The following is a 25107-nucleotide window of genomic DNA, read 5'->3' on the forward strand; positions in this document are numbered from 1 at the left end:
TAGTATATCCCGTCTTGGCTTTCTGCAACCCTCAACTTAGTCACCAGAAAGCAGATGGCTAGAAACATGTGATCAAACTTTTTTCAAATGATTTTATTTTTGTAAAGTCAATATATCAATACATGAAAGCAGGCAGTCTGATAGCCTAAATAATGAGCATGACAAAAATTTCTGATGTTTGAAGTGAAAACTTTGCTCTTGTGTATTCTCTCAGCTGCTCCTTGCAGGCTGTAAAATTTCCCCTTCCTTTGTTCGCAATGTTCATTAACCAGGGGCATAAATGTTTCGGATCCTGCTCTCATATAAACAAATGGCGCTGGCAGTTTGATGTGCACAGAATTATAGACTGGGGCTTTGTGACTCAACACATAGCCACTGCTATGTTCTCATTTCCTTTAAAGGAACTATGAACAGCTATTCCTGGTTATCCAAGTTCTTCTTGATGCTGTTATCCACTCAGCTTAATTAAGTCCTGTGTTGATATAAATAAGGTTCTGGTTTAACTGAGCTCAGCAAAAGAAAAAGTGTGTTTGTTAAAGTTCTTTGGTTGCAAACAAAAGAAATACAATTAGATGAGCTCAAGTTCACAGAGGAGGGGGCTTTGAGACAGTGCAGAGTCTCAAAGGCCTGGAGACTGCAAGACACACAGCCTCAGGAGAGAAAGGACTCGGCAATGACAAACCCAGGAGGACACATTCAGTAAAGACACTTCTACATTCTCTCCCCAAAGCTGCTTCAGCTGCTTCCTGGAACCTGAGGGTTCAGCCAAGAAACAGACTCATCTTTTAATTTCAGCCCCAGATGCCCAGAAGACTGACAAGTGTGGAGCTGGTGTGTGGCGCTGGTTCAGATAGCAGAGCCAGAGATGAACTTACATAGAAAGACTATGGTGGCTGGAGAACCAGCTGTTAAGATGAGAGTTGTTCCTGGGAAAATGGGGAGTTGTTGTCTCATTAGCTGATCAAATATCCCCAGAAGAGTCCACCAAAGAACAGCATCGTCCCTGATGGCTCAGTTGGCAAAGAATCTGCCTACAATGCAGGAGACCCAGGTTTAATCCCTGGGTCGGGAAGATCCCCTGGAAAAGGAAATGGGAACTCACTCCAGTACTCTTGCTTGGGAAATCCCATGGACAGAGGAGGCTTGTGGGCTACAGTCCATGGGATCTCGAGAGTCGGACAATATTTAGTGACTAAACCGCCATATATTTATACCAAAATATTTAAATACTCTGTGATTCCATAGAAGGTGTGTGGTAGCAAGTCTGGCAGTTGGGGTGGATAATGAGAAATTCTTTAGGCCATTGTTTCATATTCTGCAAGAGAATGACCACCGTTTCCAGCTTTTCACAGGGAAAGTAACAGCGATTTTGGACAACATTCTAGTTCCTTTTAAACCTTATTTTCTTCTTATTATTATTTCAAAACTTTTAAAAAATGTTTAGTTATTATTTGGCTGCACCAAGTCTTAGTTGTGGCATGTGGGCTGTTAGCTGAGGCATGAGGGATCTAGTTCCCTGAATAGGGATTGAACCCAGGCTCCCTGCTTTGGGAGCGTGGAGTCTGGACCCAGTGGAGCACCAAGGAAATCCCGAACCTTATTTTCATAATGTAAATATGTTTGCTTTTTAGTTAGAAATGTTGTGATTTCCCACTGTGTCAAACAAATCCTTAATAGAAGTACCAAAATCCACTTAAAGGCTAACATATATGACTTATGAAAGCGTACTGTTGGATTTTTATCAATATTCCCTTCAAATTCCTAAGAACTGATGCATGATCTGTGGATCTCAGTTTGTAAATGTAGTAAAGGTCATATTTTTAAGATATTTCCCCCCAGTCATTCTCTTTTCCCTAAGTCCCTTCCTCTTTAGGCAGTTAGGCTAATTTGAACTCCCTGCCTCTAGCAGAGACACACCCCTGGTGGACAGCTGAAACATGGCCTTTTCCTGGCTTGGGTTTCCAAATACCTTGGGCCTGTTACGTGGTAGGAGAGGACAGAGAGCCCACCCTCAGAGGAGATAGAGAAATTCCATGTTTGAGAATAGAATTGAGTTGAGGGGAGGTTGCTGAGTAGACTAGAGTTTCTTCAGAGTTGGGAAAGACTTCTTGATAGGCTGAAAGGAAGAAATTCGGGGACTAATTAAATATTTGGAAAATGGCAAGTCTTCAAGATTGTGGCTTTGTATGGTTTTTCCAGGCCCCTCAGTGGGCAGCAAACTTAAGGTAGATTTGAAGGACCAACAGGCGGCTACCTGGTCTCTGCTGACCATGTGACTAGAGCGGCCCGGAGCCGTAGCGGCACAATCTACCTACAGACACCTGGGGAGGGTCTTGTGCACTCGGGCTCTCCTGTCCTCATGAAGCCCCCTGTGGCACAGAAGCAGCTGAATGATTCTCATGCGAAGCAAGCCATAGATGTGACCTCCTGGTAGTCACTGGCGGCGACTGACGTCAGAGACAGACGAACATTTCAGTGGGAGTCTGAACAGAAAGATGCCTCAAAGACCAGATGCTCTCCAGATGCTGTTTTGATAGCATTTACATAACACCCCCACCCCAGGATCTAAATTTGATTGTGAAAAAGATAGAGACAGATAATTTTGAATTCAAGGAGGTCAAGTTTCAGCCTCTTGAATGGAGGCTCCAAATAGAATGAAGTCACATTAGAGAAAATATAATTTATTTCAACATTTGGATTTCTGACCTGAGATATACATCCACTAAATAAATATACAGAAAAACAAGAAAACCTAAGAAACAATTTCATCAGACCTCCTAGAATGTCATTCAATGCCATTCAGGATAATGGTAGATTTTCCTGTTTTCCAGCCAAGCATCCACTTTCTCTTCCTCACCTCTGCGGAGCTCCTCTGGTCCTGACGATGGCCTTGGATAAAGGAACGTTGGCAGACGTGATACAATAGAGGCAGAGACATGTGAGAATATTAGTGCAGAGTTTGGCTTGATCTCTTGGGCTTTTGACTTTCATCATGAAAAGAACATGTGCCAGATAGCACTTACCCCAGGATGGGGAGATGCTCAGAGCAGACCAGGAGCCAAGTATGCAGCAGTCATCCCTGCTAAACCCCAGTTCATGAATGAGAAAGAAATGTTTCTTGCGGTAAGCCACTGAGGTCTTTGGAATGTTTGTTATACCGCTTATTATGGTAATAGCTGGCTAATACACATAAAAATCTCTGTGTGTCACCAACCAGGGTTTTTGGCCTTCTTCATCAATAGAAATTGCTCTCTCACTCCCCAAGGTGGAGCAGTCTTGTTCCTCACATAGGGTGAGGGTAGGTATGTGCCCAGGGGTTGGGCTGGAGGGGTGGCTTAGGTGGTCTGTGCAGGGGGAATGCATAGTCCTCTTGTTTTGCTCCCCAAAGCCCTGTTTTTGTCCTAGGCTCCTCAGAAGTGGAGGCTGAAGTTTTTGGTCTCTTTGTACCCTTTGCGTCCAGAATTTGCTCCAGTGAATTTGCCCCAAGAGCACATGCACAGTTATTTTTAGTCCCATACAGTTTCTTTGTATTTTGTTGCTGGAGGAGAGGTGCGTCCAGGTACAAGCACTGCAGCAAAGGGTCCCAGCCCCAGGCCTGTCTCACTAGGAGTTCAGCAGCTGCTCTGAGGACGTAACCGAATCCTAGGGCCTTTGTGCTCAGAAATGGGTGTCCAGTGATTCCTTCTCTAGCATTCTGCCATTATGGCTGCTAAGCTGGGTATCAGTGAGTGACTCTACCCAGTTTCTCTCCCTTCTTTGTGGAAATTTACCCTCTTTCTCTTGAAGGTCTGTTTTTTCTCTTGTGGAAACCATGGAGACTGTCAACCACAATACACAGCCCTCCTAGCCACACTGATTTGTGACCTAAGCGGACCAATCAGAGCCTCTCCCTAAAATGTTTCAATGGTAGAGCTACCATGTCCACTCTCCCTCCAATGATGATGCCCATTGAAAATCAGAGAAAATAAACCACACAAGACACAGTGGAAACAAGCTTACAAGACAAAAAGAAAAATTTCTGGTTGGGATCAATTCTTGCTTCTCATCCTACCTAACCACATACCCAATCTTCATGGCTGTATCAGCCAATAAATTTCTCCTTTTTGCCTAAGCAAGTTCAGGAAGGGTTTCTGTCCCCTGAGACCAAGAATTTGATCAATAATTTTCTGCTTTTGCTTCTACTGCTGCAGCCATTGTCAGCTGACTCCCTTCTCTTCCTGGGACAGCATCCGCACTTAGAGGCATCTCTTTATTACATTCCTGGTTCCATGCTGCCCTCCTCTTGCTGCATGTCTCTGGGTGTCTCATCCTTTAACATCCTCAGACTAGACAGTCATGAACCAGGACAGATCCAGGCTACCTGGGAGACTGCTAACTTTTGGCCATCTTTGAACCTGGACCCCATCAATAGTTCAATCTGATGTGGCCTAGATGGCAGGGGTGCATGATACAAAGTATGATGTCTCATGAGTGAAGGCCTCTGAAGAAAAGGACTGTGGGCTCTGAGGGTAACCAGGAGGGAACAGCATAACCAGCCAGTACCTTTCATGGTCTGTCACCTCGCTGCATTTATTGGTCCACAGCACCGCTTTCTGTCTATTGCACAGACAATGGAGTGTTCACTGATGAAAACAGAAACAGGTTTCTAATTAGAGGATATTATAGAATGGGTATATTTGGAGGAAATTAATTGGTTGCAAGTTTCAACGATGCAACTAAGAAGAAAAACTAGTTTTTAGTTTCCAGTGCCTCCATTTTTTCAAAGGTCTTCCTGGTAACAAATTCTCCATCTGAGAGTTCTCACTTTCAGTGTTTTCTTCTGAATAAAAAACAAAAGGTCAGAGATCGGATCATTCATTCATTTATTCAGTTAACAAGCTAATTAACTAGTATTTTTCTTGAAGTATAGTTGATTTACAATGTTGCATTCGTTTTAGGTGTACAGCAAAGCGATTCTTTATCCTTATAGGTTACTACAAAATACTCAGTATAGTTCCATGTGCTATACAGTTAATTTAGTATTGAAGCCCAATTCACCTTGTTTTTTTAAACTGTTTTCAGTTAATTCCACCAAATTTGTCAGTAATTACTTAGCTAATCATATCTTTTCTCCTCTAGCGTTTTGTGTTGAAAGTGCCAAACACAGAAAAGTTGCAAGGATAATCAAACACACACCTAAGTTTACTCTCCCTTTAGTTTGACCAGTTAACTTTGTTCCAATATTCCAATTCTTTTTTGTTTTTTCTTTTCCTTTGCACCATGTGGCGTGCAGGATTTTAGTTCCCTGACCAGGGATAGAACCCGTGCACCCAGCAGTGGAAGCTCAGAGTCCTAACCACTGGACCACCAGGGAATTCCCTCCAATATTCCAACTCTTGATTAGAATATTACTTAGACAATATCAGTGAAAGTGAAAAATATCAGACTGAATCATAACAATGAAAAAGACAAAGCAAAGCTCCAGAGTAACTCAGAGTCTAGTCAGCATTTCCAAACAGCAAAAGCAGTTCTAGTCACAGACTGCAGGAGGAATCTCTGATTCAACGGGTCTGTAGTGGATGGAGCCCAAGGAACTGAATTGATAATAAACTCAGCAGGTGACTCCGCTATAAAACCAGGCCTGGGCCCACTGGGGTAGTAGAAGAGAGAATGAACAAAGAGAGAGGTGTGATGTGATTGGCTGAATTCAAGATGCAAAGAAGTTCTGTGAAAACAAAGGATGTACCAGGACTGGAGGGTTCAAGTGGGGCTAATTGGTGGCTAACTGAAATTTCCCAAACGCAGCTGAGTATGAGGGTAAGACGACTGTCCTCAGGCCCGGCTTTAGAAACCTGTGCTTATCCACTCCAGTAACCTCCCCCTGCAGTCAGTGTCATAAAGGGTGTGCATTGGGTACTTCCTTTCCCACAGCAATTAGAAATTTCTAGACCATGGAGCAAGAGGCTTTCTCATTTGCAGAAAGGGGTGAGTGTGTTTTCCAATTCATTTCATGAGTTGCGGTACGAATCAAAGCAAAGAAAGCTTGTGAGCATCCTTTGTTGTCTGGCAAGAGATGTAGACACTGCGAATAATTATTACCAGCCTCAGTCCGTCTATCCACGTCACATGCACACCATCCGCGGAGGCTGGGAGCTACTCCCCACCGCAGCGCTGTTTCGGAATGTGTGAGAAAGCAGAGCGCACAGGTGAGGTTTGCGTGAGCCTCCCTTTGGTGCCCTGCCGTCTTATTTGACCTGCTTCAGGTCTCAGTAGTTGCACGTGGGCTCTTCCTTGCAGCACGGGCTCTGTAGCTGCAGTGCACGGGTTGCCCCGCAGCGTGTGGCATCTTAGAAGGTTCCCAGCCAGGGACTGAACGTGAGTTCCCTGCATTGGCAGGTGGATTCTTAACCACTGGACCACCAAGGAAGCCCCTTAACCTTACGGTGGACAGTGTCAGCAACTAATAGTCATGCCATAAGCTTTCATTGACTAATTCATGGATAGGCTTTTCCCCATTTCATCAATATCCCCCGGAGATGAAATGGACTTTGTTTGACATATTTCTGGTCTTAGACCATTTCCCCTCCTGAATATAGGATCTCATAGTAACAAGGAGATATTGATTCTTGCTCAAGGAAGATATAACACCGCCCTGAGTGACACAACCCGAGGTGGGTTGTCTGAAATTCCCTTATTCATATGCAGAGGGCTAGAGCTCCTGGGAAAACCATTGATTTGCCGATGGGATTATCTCATCGTCTCGTTTCCTAGTTCCTCATGTCCATCCATGTGAATAGAATCATCAGATTCGGTCGGGTTATTTTCTCAATCTGGGCAAGCTCTTCCTGGTGACAGTTGTTGCGGCTGCGTCCTGCCCCACAGCATCTCAGAGGAAACCTGTCATCAGGCAGCCTGCGTGGGCTCTCTAACTGGCTATCTTGACTTTCTCTGTTTCTTGTTAAGTATCCTCAGAAGGGTGACACACGTTGGGAGCCTGCTGTGTGTAATTAAGAGATAATTGTAGTTGTCTCAGCATTTTGTGCCGCTACCCCATTAGCTTATTTGCAAGTAATGCCTAACTAAATATACTTAGGATGATGGTTTCAAAAATAAATCAAGAATACATTTTGGGGGAAGGAGAGGGATGGGCTGGGAGTTTGGGGTTGGTAGACACAAACTGACATTTAGCATGCACAGACAACAAAGACCTACTGTATAGCACAGGGAACTATATTCAATATCCTAGGATAAACCATAATGGAAAAGAATATGAAAAAGAATGTACCAAAAAATACATTTTGAAGGATGAAATGTGTGATCGTTGGAAAGAGCACTTTACCATGTTTTGCAAAGATGGGCTACATTCTAGCCTGATGTTTTTAAATGAAGCTTGAAGTTTTTAAATGAAGCCAACCTGTTTGGGTTTCCAAGAGCCCTTATCACATATTTTGTCCTATTGTGTACAGCCTGGAAGATTGTCTTTCTATCATAACTTTCCTCCTGAGGAGATGTGTAACATAATCTTTGCACAACTGGATCTGATTAAATGCATCACAGGACAGTGAATAATGATTCCCAATGAATTTTGGAGCAAGTCTATTCAATTTCATTAATATTAGCTAGACGAAGAAATTGTCTGATATTATCCTGGGTGTGACTTTTCACTCTTCTACTATATGATGAATGCTAGTGAGTAATTCATGGGTGAAAAAAATTCCTAAAATAATATGCAGAAAACCATTCATCTCACCAAAGAGTGGGCAGATGATAAATCAAAGAATAAAGGCCAGAATTTGGAAGGTTGCTAAGAGCAAAATAATGCACATATTTTTTGTTTCATCATTGTTTTCTACACTGAATTCTCCACCATTTATGTTTGGTCTGGACTCCTTCCAATAAGGTTTAGAAAGGTCTGCAGCCAGTTCTAAAGGCTAAGTCTGGGAACTTTCCTGGTGGTCCAGTGGCTAAGACTCTGAGCTCCCAATGCAGGGGCCCTGGGGTTGATCCCTGGCCAAGGAACTAGATCCCTCATGCTGCAACTAAAGATCCCGCATGCCACAACTAAGACCTGGCAAAGCTAAATTTAAAAAAAGAAAAAATATTTTTTAAAATGCTAAGACTGAGCTGTACATGCAAAGATAGACCTTCAGTATACATTTGGTGAAACAGTCTTGTTGCCTATGGAAATACACAGAGATATTACAATCAGTCCACTTAGGCCCTCAACATGAGTGGAGGAATGTGAAAAACTGCCATGTCACCTGAGAAGAAATTCAGTTTGCTTTGAACACAATTGCATAACCTTACCACCCCCTAACAGTGCTCATCTGAGGAAGACGCTGTTTTTTTTTAGCCTTTAGAGATGACTCAAAGAGGACTGATGGCACTTACCTTTCACAAAATGCAGAACTTGATTTGCTCTTTTGCAATAATTATATCCCTTCACTAGGGTAATGGTTACCATAAATAGCATAATCTTAGAACTGTCATTATTATCAAATATTTATTGAGTCTTCCTTCTCTGCATGTGTAGATGGTAGAGATTTATAGAGTTGATTAGAAACAGCCAGTGTTCTCAATAATTCATAAGAGATAATTCAGAAGAATGGAAAAGGCACAATTCTCTTGAAGCTAGGAATGGCCTGGTCTCTTCTTCTGTGGGTCTCCTCTCTCGTTGTCCTTCTGGAGCATCCTGTCCTAAACGTATGCTCCCAAAAGTCAGTGCCTGAGACAAGATTTTGGGTACAAGCCGTTTATTCGGGAGGCAATCACAGAAGCACAGAAAGAGGTGGGAAGTGAGACAGTGAAAGGAGGAAAGCCAATGAAGCGTCTGCTCACAAGGATGTGACTGCTGCTGGCAACTGAGTTTCAGTCCTTCCGGGGAACCACTGGTGCCTGCACAGCACACGTCGCAGAACTGCCCCTTCTCCCAAAGGGCTAAAGAGATGTGGACGTTCATCCTCCAGCTCCTGCCCCTGTGGGGGTGAAGGTGGCTGTCGGGGCGCCCGCCTCACCAGGCCCCACACATGCCCCTGGCAGAGAGATGCAGGCAAGGGGGAACTTCGTGCGAGTAGAGGGGTTCTCCATGGGCAGCAGACCACCTCTGTGGGAGGGGAAGGGGCAGGGGGACAGGGAAGTGAGTGGGCCGTTTAGGACACCTGCCATACCTCCTTTTCTCATTGGGGTAAAAGTTAGTTCTGGACCAAAGCCATCATCAGAATACCAAGGATTCAAGACATTCTAACATTATCTGAAGACACCCTATACTTCTCTTGTACTAAAAACTATGCTGTATCTACTTGAGTCCTGAATAATCTTTCCCAATGTTGAATAGCCTAAAAATTAGTACTCATAGCTGGATTTATTTTTAATCACAGGTGTGGTACATTGGCATTTTTCTTGCCGGCATTTTTTTCTGATAGGACAATGGCTACCTAAGAAATGTTCACCTTAGAGACTTCCCTGGTGGTCCAGTGGTTAAGAAGCTGCCTTGCAATGCATGGGACCCAGGTTCCATCCCTGGTTGGGGAACTAAGATCCCACATCCTGTGGGGCAACTACTGAACCTGTGCACTCCGGAGCATGCATGCCAAAGCTAGAGAGAGAAGCCCCCTCTACCATGATGAGGAGCCCCTCACCCCAGTGAAGAGCCTGCGTGCTGCAACCAAGACCTAATGCAGCCAAACAAATAAATATTTTTTTTAAAAAAAGAGAAAAAAAGAAATTTCCATCTTAAAAAGACAATTATCTCAAAAAAATCAAAGTGAAATCTGTACTAACCAAAATAGTAGACACTTCAGTGTCACCAGGCAAGTACATATTATATTTCTAAGGTTATAGTCATGCCAAGAAGGTTCAGTTAAATTCTATTTTAAAGGACTGACATGAATAAGATGTATCTTCAGAGGTTGTCTTCATGTCAGGGAAGAGCCAGATTGAAGGTTCCCCCCGATTTCTTAAACGGTTGTGTAGGTGACCTAAAGATACAGTGCATTTTAAGTGGGCAGAGGCTAGGCAGTGCGGAGGCATGACCAACCAACATGCATAATCACATCCTTCTGAAAATGAGCTGAAGCAACTGCATTAAGCAAATAAGCACAAGCAAACATAGATGGTGGCCTTTTACAGACACTTAAGAGGAAAGACGGAGCCAGAGCAGGTGGAAGAGGCAGAAGGGAGGTCAGACAAATCAAGACAATGCTGTTTTAACACACAGGCTTCCAGCAAGAAACGCAGGGCACACTGAAGCAGAAATGTGGAGAGAGTCTAAGAAATATATTATTTAGGTAAGTGTGGGCAGGTACAGGGAAACCACCATTGGGCGGTGTAATATTCAGGGCCCGCGAAGGCAGGGAGGAGGTTCAGAATGCAGAGGCACAGGGAGTGAGATGTCACCTGAGATCGGAGGGGAGAAGGCCACGTGGCGGGAGCTGCGTAGGTGTCAGCACTGCTGACCAAAGGAGGCCAGGGAAGCAGACCCCCGCCTCCCTGCCTGCACTCACCGACCGACAACCCCAGCTAGCAGGCAGAGCGCAGGGGCCACGGGGGCGGCGGCCAGCCAGGTCGGCCAGCAGGAGCGAAGGGCCCGCGGAGGGCCGGCTCGGAGGACGGGAGGAGGTATCCAGTGCCGCTGGCGCACAAAAGGAGCCGGCTCGGTTCCTGTGCCCGGCAAATAAGAGAGATCACCCCTGAGCTGTCTGCAATAGTCCTGACGCTAACCTGCGGGAAGGCAAGTACAAGGTCACCGTCTCGGGAGGCAGTCAAGTGTCCCCTCATACCGGGTGTGAGAGAAAGGTGGCCGAGTCTAAAACGTCAGGATGCCATTTATAACCCTAAAGAGGATGTGTAGCTCCCGAGTCCCATTAATTCATGGCAGATTCAGAGAGAAGAGTCCTCATAATCATAAATCAGCCGCATCCCCCGACGCACCTAGACTGTCGTAGCATTTGCCCTTGTGCTTCAGAAGCTGTAGGGGTCTCGGTGGTGCTCCCACACATAACTGCATTAGCCTGGGGGCCCCTGCTCACCATGCCCTCGGGGAAAGGAATGAAGTTCTGAACACGCCTCAAGTTGAATACATTTTTTTAATGCTCGTAAGTGAAGGACACCCAGAGCGCTCCCATTTCCGGAGCTTGGCCTCTGGCCTCGTCGGCATCAGTGAGAAGACGGGCGACGGCGGACTCGCGGGAGCTCTCCTCGCCGCTGTGTTTTGTAGCAACGTTTCTCTGAGCCGCTTCAGAAAATCCTAGGCGCACGCGCTTTGAGACCTGGGGAAAACTTGGACTGTGACGGCAATTTCCCTTGCTTGAGAGGAACTCTCTGTTAGATAAGAAATTGAGCACTCCTCTCTCCTCAGCCATATGGCGCTGTGGTATAATTTAAATTCAAAAATCCAGATTTCATAGCCTGAGAATTGCAGTTGGTAGACACTCCTAATCACTTTACTGATATAAGTAAGGACAGAGGCGCATAATAATTTAAGTGAAAACTGTGGTTTCAGAATCTGATAGAAAAAAAAACCTCCAAACCTAATGTTTTGGATTGACTGCTTCAAAGGAAAGACCCAGAAAAAGAGATGCCAAGGGAACAGGCTGGGCAAATTGATTCTACTAGCAAAGTTAGTTTCGGAGAAGGCAATGACAACCCACTCCAGTACTCTTGCCTGGAGAATCCCATGGACAGAGGAACCTGGTAGGCTACAGTCCATGGGGTCGCTAAGAGTCGGACACGACTGAGCGACTTCACTTTCACGCATTGGAGAAGGAAATGGCAACCCACTCCAGTGTTCTTGCCTGGAGAATCCCAGGGCCGGGGGAGCCTGGTGGGCTGCTGTCCGTGAGGTCGCACAGAGTCCGACACGACTGACGCGACTTAGCAGCAGCAGCAGCAAAGTTAGTTTAAAAAAAAAGGCTGGATTGCTGACCAACTAACTGTTGGGAATCCTTTAAAACAAGATCTATTATGGCAGGGTTCTCAGATCAACAGAAAGCAATCCATTAAGCTCTAATTCTCACAGATGCTATTAACGTTAATAAAAGTCAGAACTGAGGGAGAGGACATGGGTATGCAGCCAAGATATTGGACAGAGGAGTTTTTACTAAATAGGGAAAGAATTCCAAGGAACATTTGCTAAAAATAAGTAAAAATACCTAGAATAGGTTGAGCTGAGATTTACAGCTTATGAGTCTTAGTAGAGATTTACAAGCCAACATATTTTTAAATTTTTAATCCAATCCCAAAAAAGGCAAGTTCTAAGAAACATCAACAGCTCCCTTTCCTTTAGGTTGAAAGGAAATAGAGCATGAGATGCATAATTTGGCCCTTAGGAGACACAAGGGAAAATTCAGTTGCCTTTCTGAGTAACTGTGAGGGGAACAGAGAGCTTGAGAGAACAAAGAAATAAGGTGATCTTATATGCTGTTTGGGGGAAATCCTCCTTTCTGTACCAGTTGAGATTTTTTCAGTTAAAACAGAGAATGAGAAAGAAGGAAGAAAAACAGAAATGAAGGAATGAAGAAGCGAGGGAATAAGGAAAGAAGGGAGAGTTATTAGCTTAAGTAGCAGGGGTATTTTGGCTTCAGGTACAGCTTGATCCAGGGATTCAAAGCTATCACTGGGACAAGATTGATTTAGTCTCATCTTTCAACTCTGCTCCTTCAGAGCAGACTCTATTTACAGTCAGTCTCTCCATTGGCGGAGGGAGCAGCAGAGAAAGCTCATTGTCAACCCACAGCTGTTTCCCCTTTGCTTCCTTTATCATAAAACCTCTCACCTGTGGCTGGGAACAGCCTCCTGAGGTAAAGACTGCCTTTCCATACCTCTGTTGCAGTTAAACATGGTAGTGTGGCCAATGGCACACAAGTGGAAGAAGCGTCATGAGCAATTTTCAGAAAGTTGTCCTTGATGGATCCCTCTTCACCATCTCCCTTTTCCCTACAGCCTGAAAACTCAAGCATCTGTCTGGAACCATCCGTGTTATCAGGAATGACAGAGCAAGAGAGAAACCACACTCTGCTGGCCACGGAGCCACCACACAGCCTCCCTGAATTGCTTACTGCAGACTTCATTCATGTAAGAAAAAATACACCTGTATTTTATTTAAATTATTGTAAATGTGAGGGTTCTGTCTCTGAGCAAAACCTAATATTAATTAACATGCATGGCAGAATGCTTACCACAGATCCAGGCTTATCTCCCGTGGGGTAAAGCTTTGCAGGATACTCTGCAGACTACTGCCTCTTCCTCGAAAGCTCTAAGAAGATGCAACTGAGCATCTCCATGGCTTTGATCAGGATGGGCCAATTCCTGAGCTGATCGCTGAGACCCAGGGCTCTGAAAGGTTTCGCAGCCACACCCGCCACTAAAGTTGGGGTGCCGTTCTCTCCATCTGTATCACTTTGGCTAAGATTCATCAAGGTTTCCAGAGGGCAAGCAATAAATGTTCAGTATAATGGCACCCCATTCCAGTACTCTTGCCTGGAGACTCCCATGGATGGAGGAGCCTGGTAGGCTGCAGTCCATGGGGTCGCTAAGAGTCAGACACGACTGAGCATATTCACTTTCACTTTTCACTCTCATGCACTGGAGAAGGAAATGGCAACCCACTCCAGTGTTCTTGCCTGGAGAATCCCAGGGTTGGGGGAGCCTGGTGGGCTGCTGTCTATGGGGTCGCGCAGAGTCAGACACGACTGAAGGGGTTTAGCAGCAGCAGCAGCAGCAGCAGCAGCATGCTTCCCAACCCAGAATCTTCCCCTTAATTTTCTGATTTCTATCAAAGATGTGATCATTCCTCTAAGCTCACAACCTTTTATAGCTAATCTGTTACCTCTTTTTTTTTTTTAATTGAAATATAGTTGATCTACAACGTTGTGTTAGTTTCAGGTATACAGCAAAGTGATTCACTTATTTTATCTTTTTATTCAGATTCTTTCCCCTCATAGGTTATTACAGAGCACTGAGTAGAGTTCCCTGTGCTATACAGTGGATACTTATTAATTATCTATTTTATATATAGTAGTGTGTATCTGTTAATCCCAAACTCCTAATTTATGCCTCCCCATTATTTTTGTAAGTTTTCATTATTTATTTTTATTTTATTGGATTATAGTTGACTTACAACATTGTGTTAGTTTCAGGTATACAGCTAAGTGAATCAGTTATATCTACACACATATACATTTCTTTTTTAGATTCTTTTCCCATATAGGTTATTACAGAATATTGAACAGAGTTTCCTGTGCTATATAGTAGGTCCTTTTAGTTATCTATTTTATGTAAATGTAGCACTGTATATCAGAGACGGCAATGGCACCCCACTCCAGTACTCTTGCCTGGAAAATCCCATGGACGCAGGAGCCTGGTAGGCTGCAGTCCATGGGGTCGCTAAGAGTTGGACACGACTAAGCGACTTCACTTTCATGCACTGGAGAAGGAAACGGCAACCCACTCCAGTGTTCTTGCCTGGAGAATCCCAGGGACGGGGAAGCCTGGTGGGTGTCTATGGGGTCGCACAGAGTCGGGCACGACTGAAGCGACTCAGCAGCAGCAGCAGCAGCAGCACTGTGTATGTGTCAACCCCAATCTCCCAATTTATCCCCCTGCCATAAACTTGTTTTCTACATCTGTGACTCATTTCTGTTTTGTAATTAAGCTCATAAGTTCATTTGTACCATTTTTTTAGATTCCACATAAAAGCAATATCATATGATGCTTGTTTTTCTCTGTCTGCCAATGATTTCTTGAGGTGGTCTCTTATGCTTGCTATGTCTCTTCTCCAGCATCTCTCAGGAAGTGAAAACAGAGGGGCAGAGACAAGAGACACGTGATGATTCACAGGCTAAAGTTTGCAGGGAGGGTAAATGACATGTATATGTCTGTCCCCAGTTATCTAAGAAAAACATTTTAGTAATTGTTAAAAACACAGTGGTCTCACATATAGGGTCGTCTTTACCATCTTGGCTGATTCATGCCAATGTTTGGCAAAAACCACTACTATATTGTAAAGTAATTAGCCTCCAATTAAAATAAATAAATAAATTGTAATAAAAAGTAAAAAAAACAAACAAACCCCACAATGGTCAAAAGTACACACATCAATAAAAGCAGCTCAGTATTCTAAAGTGCCAAGGTTCTGAAGGACAAGAGGACTGTGTAATTGCCACAGATAAGAGGTGTGACCACCATGGAGGACCAAGTCCGTGTGAATAATCATGATCCCCACCCCCTGGCGGTAACTGTGGCACCACCCCGCCCCCCACCTTGGCTGTTTCTGACAACAGAATCTGGCAGTGGTGATGGATGTCATCGTCCCTGTGATGGTGTCATGTTAGATAAGGCTCCATGCTGCTGGCAGACCCGCTCAAGAGAGTTCTTCCAGCCACCTTTGGAGAAGCAAGTGGCCATTTGGGAGACCCACCCACAGGCTGAGAGTAGCCGTCAGCCAGCAAGAAGCCAGGGCCCCCAGTCCTAGAGTCTCAGGGAAACGAATTCTGCCAACACCTGAGTGAGCTCGGAAGCAGATTCTTCCCATTCTAGCCTTCAAACGTCAGCCCAGCTCACACCTGGATCACAGCTTTGTGAGACCCTTTGCAGAGAACCCAGTGAATCTATGCCTGAAACCATAACCCACAAAAACTATGAAATAATTAATGTATTGTTTTTAGCTGCTGAGTTTATGGCAATTTGTTCTGCCACATTAGATAGCTATCTTAATCAACTCAAGCTGCAATAACAAAATACCATAACTGGGCAACTTATTAACAACAGAAATTTATTTCTCACAGTTGTCAGGGCTGGAAGTCCCAGAGCATAGTGCCATCATGGTTGGATTCTAGTGAGGACCCTCAAGCGGCAGACGGCTAACTTCTCACCACATTCTCTCATGTAGAAGGAAAGCTTAGTCCCTCGTCTCTTCTTACATAATCCTACCTCGGGCTCTACCCACCATGATCTAAGCACATCCCAAAGGCCCTGCTTCCAAATTCCATCATAATGGGGATTAGGGCTTCACTATATGGATTTGGAGTGAGGAGACATATTCAGTACACAACACTGACTAATACAACTAAATGCAACACAGGATTCTAAAACAGACAAAGAACAGTCATAGAAAAACTGGTGAAATTCAAAGTCTCTAGTACTCTTGCCTGGAAAATCCCATGGACAGAGGAGCCTGGTGGGCTGCAGTCCATGGGGTCGCTAAGAGTCGGACACGACTGAGTGACTTCACTTTCACTTTTCACTTTCCTGCATTGGAGAAGGAAATGGCAACCCACTCCAGTGTTCTTGCCTGAAGAATCCCAGGGACGGGGGAGCCTGGTGGGCTGCCGTCTATGGGGTTGCAGAGTCAGACACGACTGAAGCACCTTAACAGCAGCAGTAATAATCAAGCACCAATGTTGTTCTTTAACTTTTATTGGACTATAGTTGATTTAAAATCTTAAGTTCTGCTGTATATCAAAGTGAATCAGTTGTATGTATACATATATCTGTTCTTTCAAACAATTCTTTTCCCATGTAGGTCCCTACCGAGTACTGAGAGAAGAGTTCCCTGTGCTATGCAGCAGGTAAATGTACATATAAGAGAACGCTGCTGCTGCTGCTAAGGTGCTTCAGTCATGTGCGACCCCACAGACGGCAGCCCACCAGGCTCCCCCGTCCCTGGGATTCTCCAGACAGGAAGACTGGCGTGGGTTGCCATTTCCTTCTCCAATGCATGCATGCATCCCACATCGCTTTAGTCGTGTCCGACTGCGACACTATGGACAGCAGCCCACCAGGCTCCTCTGTCCACAGGATTCTCTAGGCAAGAATACTGGCATGGGTTGCCATTTCCTTCTCCATAAGAGAATACCACTCAGCCAAAAAAAAGAAAAAATAATATCATTTGCAGCAACATGGATGTACCTAGCGATTGTCATACTTAGTGAAATGAGTCAGAGAAAAACAAATATCATATCACTTATATGTGAAATCTTTAAAAATGGTACAAATGAGCTTATTTCTCAGTTTTAATCATTGCACTATGGTTATGTAAGATGCTAGCAATAGGGGAAGCTGAATAAAGAGCATATAGGAACTCTGTTTGGTACACTTCTGGAATCTCCAGATAAAAAATTTAAAAATAAAGACAAATACACGGGTAACTATACTCAATATTCTGTAATAACCTGTAAGAGAAAAGAATCTGAAAATGAATAGATGTGAGTGTGTATATAACTGAAACACTTGACTGTATACTGAAACTAACATGATATTGTCAGTCAACTATAATTTGAAATAAATACATACAAATAAATTTAGAAGTACACTAATCAGTTCAGTTCAGTTGCTCAGCCATGTCCGACTCATTGCAACCCATGGACTGCAGCATGCCAGGCCTCCCTGTTCATCTCCAAATCCCAGAATTTACTCAAACTCATATCCGTCGAGTCGGTGATGCCATCCAGCCATCTCATCCTCTATCGTCCCCTTCTCCTCCTGCCCTCAATCCTTCCCAGCATCAGGGTCTTTTCAAATGAGTCAGCTCTTCACATCAGGTGGCCAAAAGACTAGAGTTTCAGCTTCAGCATCAATCCTTCCAATGAACATTCAGGACTGATTTCCTTTAGGATGGACTGGCTGGATCTCCTTGCAGTCCAAGGGACTCTCAAGAGTCTTCTCCAACACCACAGTTCAAAAGCATCAATTCTTCCGCGCTCAGCTTTCTTCACAGTCCAACTCTCACATCCATACATGACCACTGGAAAAACCATAGCCTTGACTAGATGGACCTTTGTTGACAAAGTAATGTCTCTGCTTTTTAATATGCTGTCTAGGTTGGTCATAGCTTTTCTTCCAAAGAGCAAGCGTCTTTTAATTTCATGGCTGCAGTCACCATCTGCAGTGATTTTGGAGCCCCAAAAAACTTAAGTGTGTCACTGTTTCCCCATCTATTTGCCATGAAGTGATGGGACCAGATGCCATGATCTTTGTTTTCTGAATGTTGAGTTTTAAGCCAACTTTTTCACTCTCCTCTTTCACTTTCATCAAGAGGCTTTTTAGTTCCTCTTCACTTTCTGCCATAAGGGTGGTGTCATCTGCATATCTGAGGTTATTGATATTCCTCCTGGCAATCTTGATTCCAGCTTGTGCTTTATCCAGTCCAGCGTTTCTCATAATGTACTCTGCATATAAGTTAAATAAGCAGGGTGACAATATACAGCCTTGACATACTCCTTTCCCTGTTGTTCCATGTCCAGTTCTAAATGTTGTTTCCTGGCCTGCATACAGATTTCTCAAGAGGCAGGTCAGGTAGTCTGGTATTCACATCTCTTGAAGAATTTTCCAGAGTTTGTTGTGATCCACACAGTCAAAGGCTTTGGCATAGTCAATAAAGCAGAAGTAGATGTTTTTCTGGAACTCTCTTGCTTTTTCGATGATCCAATGGATATAGGCAATTTGAACTTTGGTTCCTCTACCTTTTCTAAATCCAGCTTGAACATCTGGAAGTTCATGGTTCACATACTGTTGAAGCCTGGCTTGGAGAATTTTGAGCATTACTTTGCTAGCGTGTGAGATCAGTGCAATCGTTTGGTAGTTTGAACATTCTTTGGCATTGCCTTTCTTTGGGATTGGAATGAAAACCGACCTTTTCCAGTCCTGGGGCCACTGCGGTGTTTTCCAAATTTGCTGGCAGATTGAGTGCAGCACTGTCACAGCATCGTGTTTTAGGAGTTGAAATAGCTCAACTGGAATTCCATCACCTCCTCTAGCTTTGTGCACAGTGATGCTTCCTAAGGCCCACTTGACTTTGCATTCCAGGGTGTCTGGCTCTAGGTGCGTGATCATACCATTGTGATTATCTGGGTCATGAAGACCTTTTTTATATAGTTATTCTGTGTATTCTTGCCACCTCTTCTTAATATCTTCTGTTTCTGTTAAGTTCATATCGTTTCTGTCCTTTATTGTGCCCATTTTTGAAAAACAAGCTTTGATTCTGCCTATTAGCAGTAGTAGAAAAATAACAAAATGCTGACCAAGGTGGAAAAGAAAGCTATGGACAGTGGGATACAACGGTTCCCCATCTGACGCTCAGCCTCCCCTGCTGCACAGGCTTGTCGGCTGTGTCAACAGCTGAGCTGCTTTGCTTCCCTCAGCACGCAGACCTCTTACTTTCAGCCAGTTGATGTATCACAGCTAGAGTTAGCTGTGCTTTTATTCTTAGTTACTACGATTATTTGCAAACGACATTTATATGAGATCCTTCCCCTACTCTCCCTGCTCCCGAGAAGCCTCTCTTGCTTCTGTCTCTCCATAACTACATCACTTCTTTTCTTTCCTTTCTTCACCTCTTTGCTCTCTCTTCACATCTCTTTCTCACATGGTTTGAAATTTCTAAGGAAGGTTGAAAGGAACTACCAAGATAAGAGCAAGAAAAGTACCTGATGTGTTTTTAAATCTTAAACACAAAACCCACCTCCACTTCTTTTTTAGGTGTACAGTGCTCAGAGTCAATCCAGAATTCATCACTTTCCTCTACTTAAATCTATACAATGGCATCTCAGCCTAGGGTAAAATGTGCCCAAGACGTTTTACTTTCTTGACCTCAAGCATGTTTTATTACTTCAGAGGAAGTCATTTAAATTTTTTAGTAATTCTTTTTGTGGCTTTAGTGGTAAAGAACCAGCCTGTCAGTCCAGGAGATATAAGAGATGTTGGTTTGATCCCTGGGTTGGGAAGATCCCCTGGAGGAGGCCATGGCAACCCACTCCAATATTCTTGCCTGGAGAGTCCCATGGACAGAGGAGCCTGGTGCGCTACAGTCCATGGGGTCACACAGAGTTGGACACGACTTAAGAGACTTAGCACTCACACATACAATTTTTAAAGGTTACTTTCCATTTATAATTATTACAAAATATTGGCTACATTCCCCATGTTGTACAATACATCCTTGGGCTTATGCTACACCAAGAGTTTGTGCCTCCCATTTCCCCACCCCTATATTATCCCTCCTCCCTTCCCACTGGTAACCACTAATTTGCACTCTGTATCTATGAGTCTGCTTCTGTTTTATTATATTCACTGTGTTGTATTTTTTAGATTCTGCACACAAGTGCAAAATATCATACAGTATTTGTCTTTATCTGACTTAATTCACTTAGCATAATGCCCTCCAGGTCCACCCATGTTGCTACAAATGGCAAAATTTCATTCTTTTCAAGGCTGATATTCCATTGTAGATACATACCACATCTTTCTTATCCCTTCATCTGTTGGTGGACACTTAGGTTGCTTCCACATCATGGCGATTGTAAATGGTGCTGCAATGAACATTGGGAGGCATGTATCTTTTTGAATTAGTGTTTTTGTGGTTTTCAGAAAGCAAGTCACTTTTTAAAATATAGATCATGTATACACTTGGCAAAGGGAATTAATGTGGAGAACCAGAAACAGTTATTAAAAAAACAGAAGAAAGAAAGAGAGAACAGAATTCATTCTTACAGCCTATTGTTTGGAAAATAAATAGCTCAACCTGAACCCAAACAAAACAAGAATAATAAATGTGCCATTGACTTGGTGGAAATGTCTTGTACCTGGTGGAGAGGAGCATAAATATTCATTGAATATGTTCCTTACATTTATCTTGGTCTGCAAAGTTAAAAACCTCTTAAACTTATTGAGACCTCTCAGGGCTATTTCTTGCCACTTTCTCTGAGTGTTCTGAATTCCTGTGTAGATCTTTTTTTTAAACTAACTTTTATTGGCTTGTAGTTGCTTTACACTGTTGTGTTAGTTTCTATTGTATATCAAAGTGAATCAGCTATACATATACCTATATCCCTTCTGTTTTGGATTTCTTCCCCATTTAGGTCACCACAGAGCTTCAGTGGAGTTCCCTGTGCTATATGTAGGCTCTCATTAGTTATCTATTCTATACATAGCATCAATAGTGTATATATATATATACTCTATGTAGTATATATGTCAATAGTGTATAGTGTCTTAACCTCCCAATTCTTCCCATCCTCTCTTTCCCCCTTGGTCTTCATACATTTGCTCTCTATGTCAATGTCTCTCTTTCTGCTTTGCATACAAGATCATCTATACCATGTTTCTAGATTTCATTCATATGTGTTAATGTATGATATTTGTTTTTTTCTCTTTCTGACTTACTTCACTCTCTATCCTGTGTAGATCTTACTCTCAACAAAATCTGGTCAGTGTTTACTGTGTAAACTGGGCTGACATGCTCTGCCTTTAAGATGCTTATTTATTTCTCTAAACCTATAAAACCTCTTCTTTTGAAGCTGAAGTGGAACAAGGCATTCCCTACTACTAATGCAGGGGCACAAAACCATAATTATATGTAGAGTATAAAATAAATGTCTTTTATTCAAAGCGCACAAAGATGAATAGGGGGAAATAGGAAAGAACTAAATTAACATCCTCAGTATACTCACGGAAGTTACTAATAGCAGTTCATGATTTTTGTTAAATAATGTACAGTGAAGGAGACTTCAATGTCTTCTTTCAAAACTGCTTACTTTTTTAAAGTAAATTTTAAAGTGCACTTAGAGTCTCGAGTGTTTTCCTTATCTATGTGACACAGTAAGTTTGCAGACACTTAATGAGTGCTCTCGAGGTAGGGAAAGAAAAACGTGAATTCAAGCAGAAATCAATTTAGTTTTAAAGTTAAGGCTTCCGATTTCTCGGTATATATACCTGAATAAGATTTCATTCTCCCACATGTCTGGGTTCTCAGTGGCGAAGTGAAAGGGGGTTACGTGCACCCAGGAGACACTGGCAGGCGAGGGAAGGCTGCACCAGCAGGTCAGGCAAACGCCCGGGAGCCGGATTTCAGTCTCGTGTCCCCGGTGAGGGCTGGAAGCCGTAATCGTGCCGGTGAGTCCTGCACAGAGTCCCTGGGAAATCACATTCCCCACAGAGACTGTCCAGAAAAGAAGAAAGAAAAGTCCAAGGAGTACTGGGGTTTTCCGGGATGTTATCTAGTCTCAGCAGCCAAGGAGAGACTGAAGAGATTTCATGTGTGTGTGTGAAATGAGAGTACGTTAAATGAAATCTGTGTTTTAGTCTATTTTTCATTCTTGATTCATGTATATGTAAGACTCTGTTTAAAACTATAATTCAAAATGATACATGCACCCCAATGTCATAACAGCACTATTTATGAAATATTACCCTGCCGTGAAAAAGAATGAAATGCTGCCTAGCAGCAATATAGACGGAGCTAGAGATGATCATACCAAGAGAAGTAAGCCAGACAAATGCCGTGTGATATCACGTCTCTGTGGAATCTAAACTACGGCAAGTGAACTTCCGTACAAAACAGAAACAGACTCACCGAGAGCGAAGGGATGGGTTGGTAGTTTGGGATTAACAGATGCCAACCATTATATTTGAATGGATGAACAACAAGGTCCTACTGTATAGCACAGGGAACTATCTTCAGTATCCTGTGATAAATCATAATCGGAAAGAACATTAAAAAGAATGTATATATTTATATATAATTAAATCACTTTGCTGTACAGCAGAAACTAAGATTGTAAATCAACTATACTTCAAAATATAGATTAAAAATTTTTTTTTAAATAACAAGACCCTGTCTGAGCACATAATGTTATGTAAAGGCTACATGAGAATGGACTGTCAAGACTGAATTTCATGTGTGGTTTGTCCAGTATCTCTCTGCTTGACATTTTGTACTTTGCACGCACACACCCTTGCTTTTGCTGCTGAAGACCACACAGCCCAACCACTTTCAACTGAACATGACCTTTGAGCTGTTTTTCCAAGAGTGGTTTGAGGTTTGAGCTGTTATTCCCTCTTATGTGGTTTCCCTTTGTGACCCAGTGCACATGTGTCCACAAGCTCTGGCTGAAGTTAGATGCTGCAGCTGAGAATAGTTTTCTTCAGTGAAAAGCAAAGTGGTTCAGTAAAAATAATGACAAGGTTTATTGAGCACCCACTGTATGAAGCTCAGTCCTCAGGCTTCACTTCAACAAACTCATTTAATCTTGACAACCTTGTTTTATAGACCCTATTATTAATACCATTATTATTCCCTTTAATAAATGGACAAAACGGATACACAGAGAGACTGAGTAATTCACCCAAGGGTACACAGCCCATGAAAAGAGCCAGGATACGAACTCAGGAAGTCTGGTTCTCAGGCCCCCACTCTTAATCATTCCATTACTAGAAGAGAAATCATTTGCAACTAGTACATTAAAACAGTAAAATAAGAGGATTCCCTGGTGGTCCAGCGGTTAGGACTCTGCATTCTCACTGCCAAGGGCTCAGGTTCAGTCCCTAGCTGGGGAACTAAATTGCACAAGACCCATGGCATGGTCAAAAAATAAAATAAGGAATTGGCAAAGGACTACTTTGGTGGTCCAGTGGCTAAGACTGAGCTCCCAATGCAGGGGGCCTGGGTTTGATCCCTGATCAGGGAACTAGATCTGCCATGCTGCCGCTAAGAGTTCACATGTCGCAAGTAAAGATCCTGCATGCCACAGCTAAGACTAGGCCCAGCCGAATAAGTAAATAAAAATAAAATTTAAAGAAAAAGGACTTGGCAATTAAAGAAAAACAAGAAATAAAAAACAGTGAAATAAGATATCAAGACAAAACATCTCCCCAGACCCCCAAAACATTAGGGTCTAATGGACAGATTACCTATTTTATAGTCAGGGAGAGTTTTGATTTTCTCTAGTCGTGAAGTTTGCTGCTCATTGGATAACCAAGGGTTCCCCTGAATGTTCTAAGCCCCTGGTAACATTTAAAGCCATGTGGTTAGTTCTGGCATAGGTGGAAAGTACAAGTGATGCAGGCTATCTCTGGACAGAAAATTTTAATTCTTCAGTCCTATGGTGGTCCTTTGGGTCTCTGTTCACCTCCATGGTGGTGGAGGAAACCACTGTGGTCTAGATGCTGTTGCTAAAGGTTGGTAAAGCCTCAGTTAGCCCATCTGTGAGTAATCGCATGACCCTCCACAAGCCCATTGGGCTGTGAACTATGAGTGAGGAATACACCTTAGTTGCGTTCTAAGTTTAAGATCCTGTAATTTTAGTTTTTTATGTGAATATGCTAGAGGAGAGAAAGTCACTTAAGGAAAAATATATTGATCAGCTAGGTTGTGATCAACTCTGGCTTCCCAAATAGAGTATCACAAACTGGGTAGCTAAAAAAACAACTTCCATTTATTTTCTCATGGTTCTGGAGATTGGAAATCTAAGATCAAGGTGACAGAGGGGCTGGTTTTGGTGAGATCGCTCTCTTTGGGTGGCAGAGGCTGCTTTCTCGCTGCGTCCTCACACGGCCTTTCCTCTGAGTGCAAAGGACAGAGAGAGAGACAGTACTGGTGTCTCTCCCCCTTCTTGTAAGGCCACTGGTCATACTGGAGTTAATTCCTACCCCTGGGCTGTCATGTAATCTTGATCACTTCCTTAAAGGCCCTGTCTGCAGACACAGTCGCATGGGGGATGAGGGCTTCACCGTGTGACTTGGGGAGATACAGTTCAGTCCGTAACGACGCGTGCAGTGACACAGGGACTCAGCAGGAGGAACACAGGCTGTGTCTTCAAATATGCAAGGTTACGGTCAGACTTTTCTGCCTACTGGAGTGTCTAAGCTGTTTTCCATAGACGAATGTCTTGCAGACCATCAGGTTAGTTCAGTTCATTTCAGTCGCTCAGTTGTGTCTGACTCTTTGCGACCCCATAACTGCAGCACACCAGGCCTCCCTGTCCGTCACCATCTCCCGGAGTTCACTCAAACTCATGTCCATCGTGTTGGTGATGCCATCCAGCCATCTCATCCTCTGTCATCCCCTTCTCCTCCTGCCTTCAATCTTTCCCAGCATCAGAGTCTGAATTTTCAAATGAGTCAATTCTTCACATCAGGTGGCTAAAGGATTGGAGTTTCAGCTTCAGCATCAGTCCTTCCAATGAACATTCAGGACTGATTTCCTCTAGAATGGACTGGAGACAGCCTGCTGGAGATCAAACCCCGGCTCGACTTCTGAGTCATGCGGCCTTTGGCCCATCTCTTCACCTCTGTGTGCCTTGGTCTCCTCCTCTTCAAAGCGTGGATAAGGGTTAGCACCTTCCACTTAGAGTCCTG

This window comes from Capra hircus, chromosome 22, assembly GCF_001704415.2.
Source record: "Capra hircus breed San Clemente chromosome 22, ASM170441v1, whole genome shotgun sequence".
Classification (NCBI taxonomy): domain Eukaryota; kingdom Metazoa; phylum Chordata; class Mammalia; order Artiodactyla; family Bovidae; genus Capra; species Capra hircus.